This window comes from Atta colombica, unplaced genomic scaffold, assembly GCF_001594045.1.
Source record: "Atta colombica isolate Treedump-2 unplaced genomic scaffold, Acol1.0 scaffold126, whole genome shotgun sequence".
NCBI classification, from domain to species: Eukaryota; Metazoa; Arthropoda; class Insecta; order Hymenoptera; family Formicidae; genus Atta; species Atta colombica.
In genome coordinates this window covers 3,136,845-3,139,786 of record NW_017259213.1, presented here as the reverse complement: position 1 = coordinate 3,139,786, position 2,942 = coordinate 3,136,845, and positions in this window count along the sequence as shown.

Sequence of the window (2,942 nt, the reverse complement as noted above, 5' to 3'; positions counted from 1 at the left end):
AAATAGAGGCGTCAAAAAGATATGAAGGTCATCTTCATATCTTTTTAAAAATAGGATTATGTGATTCTTTTTTACATAATATGATTCCTTCAATTATTCTGCATATGAAAATATTAAGATAGAGAAAGATATAAAAAATCAATGGTTTATGGAATATTTTATACCTTATTTTGGCACATATTGACATGAAATATTAAATATTTTGTGAATCATTTTTGAATAATCACACACATATCTTAATATTTTTAATACTTTTATAAACAAATAAGAAAAAAAATGAAATAAATTAATTGATGTAAAGAAAACATACCGCACTGATAGATGTTAATTCTATTTTTTATGATGTTTGCTTTATATTAATTTATCATTTATCTCATTATTTTTTTCATAGATTTAGATGGATTTAAATATTTGTGTATTATAATCAGAATTAATTTAGGCCTCCTCCTAGAGCCTCCTACAGCCTCCTATAGCCTCAAGATTGTGATTTCTGCAATCTTCGTTTTAGATCTTTAGTTTTACGATCTGTACCCTTCTCTAGATCTTTAGACTTATATAATTATACAGCCCTAGAATAGTCTAGAATCTTTGAAATCAACTTTTGTCTTATAAAAATGAGATATACGTGGGAACAATTGGGCTCGATTTGCAATCTATTGATTATAAATCAATCATTTTCACAAGGTGCCATGCGTCACCATAATAAACATGTAAGTAATTTAACATCCTTTTCAATATAAAGACAAGCACGTACAATGTCATCGTCTATGTTATATTTAGATCACCGATTATATAACGTTATATAAACTGTTTGATCGTTTGGCTTGATATTGAATAAATGTATACCATATTTTAAAGCGATTACGATCGACCTTCGGACAGTATGCACTAAATTTCTGTTTACGCGCATTGATACATATGTCACGTATCGATGACTCAATCGCCTGCATTGGAACTTCGGCAAATATACGTACGTGAGATACAATGTACTTTGACAGTACATTCTGCTTGCACATACAGATGTATTAAAAGTAAAGTATTTCTTCCAATTTGTTCATATATGTTTGTGAGAAAATTATTAATATATTTACTTTTTATAAAATTACATATGTGTACAAAAATAAAAAATTTAGTATAATGAGTGAATAGAAGATAACATAACTCATATTCCGCTTGTAATTCTGCGATCAGATATTTCGTGAAATATTCAGCAGAGAATCTTGTGATAGTTTCTTTTAGATCTCAATTGTGTAAAGAGACGTATAAACCTCTTTCAGTAATCTCCTTCAAAGATGTTCGATTCCTGTGCGTTATGTTGTTGAAGTAATGTGTAAGCAATGCAATGCGATGGTCATGGTCATGTACATTATAAGTAGTGAAATATAGTAGTGAAGAATATTGTGATTCTGAATATTTCTTGCAATCATACGAGCAACATTTACACAAGCATTCCGTAAGTGCGCTCACGCGATTCGCGATAGTCGCACGCAAAGAAAGGGCAAAGGCCTGAATCGTGCTTTTTAAAGAATTTTGCGGTTAAATTGATAATGTGAACAAAATAATACCTAACGTTTGCATTTGATATATGAGATGCTAAAATTAAAAATCCATTAAGATATTATCTGATGCTATTATTACAATTATGGAGGAAATGAACCAATAACTTGTCTATATACATTATGTAATTATTCTTTGCATTTGAAATGGCATTGCATTGTCGTGCTATATCAAATTATATATTAATTTGTAGAGTTTTTTCATACCTAATTCTTGCCCTCCTAATGGCATCCTAATGGCAACAAAATTCGAACTATCGGAAATTTTATGCGATTTTATGCGACAGAATGCTAAAATATTTTGCTGTTCTTAAAACATTACATTATATTCCTTTTTTTTTTTTTTGAAAAATTCATTAATCAATTTAAAATAATTATAGGTATATCTAATATTTCGAAATAATTTATAAAATTAAAATAATTTATAAAATTTATTACATATGGGAATAATATATTATTATTATGTGAAGAATAATTCTTTTTTTACGTTTATTATAATATATAATATATTATTTATTATACTTAAAATTTTGCATAAAAATCATTCTTTACAAATACATAAAGATTACTTGAAATGAGGTAAATTTTTGTCTTAATCCTATGAATAAAATTGTTACGCGTGCTGGAACTGAGTTAAGTCCATATTCGTAGTGTGCTTTTTTTTTTGCTTATCGGTTCACTTACGATTTCCTTCGAAGGATGATCAAAACCGGATTGAATGAATACCAGTTCAAGTAACGTCCTTGCATCATGTAGAGATGCTCTGACCGAGAATTTTGTTTTCATGTTGACCTATATTCAATTCACAATCTTTTCGTATTAGTACAATAAGTTTTTAACTTCAAACATTTATTAAATATGTTATAGTTTATTTTATTATATTTACAAAAAGTTACAATAATATTATAATTGAAATAAAAATGCTATTAGTTGAAAATCTAGCTGTTTCCGAATATTAATTCGGCCTTTATGAATTTAAAATTTAACATTTATTCATAATTTATTTTTATCGCTTTAACTTTTTAATATTTACTTACATTTTATTTTTATTTTTTAATTATTTAATATATTTCTTCCGCATTTAAAAATTTTTTAAATATTTTATTTTATTTTTAATTTTTTGAATAAGAAAATCTAAATAAAATAATCACAACTTTGATGCAGTGAGATTTTAAGTCCTATAGACAACTAATACTGATCACCTATTTGAGTTTCATTTTTTAGATACTAATAGTATCCATATATTAAAAATAATTTTAAAAATTTATTTTTTTCACTATGAACTATTTCACTATTTATCGTTACCTTAGAAACAGGTAGTATAAAATAACATTAATATGGCAGAGCAATATAAGGTAATAAATAAAAAAAAAAAAATATATATAT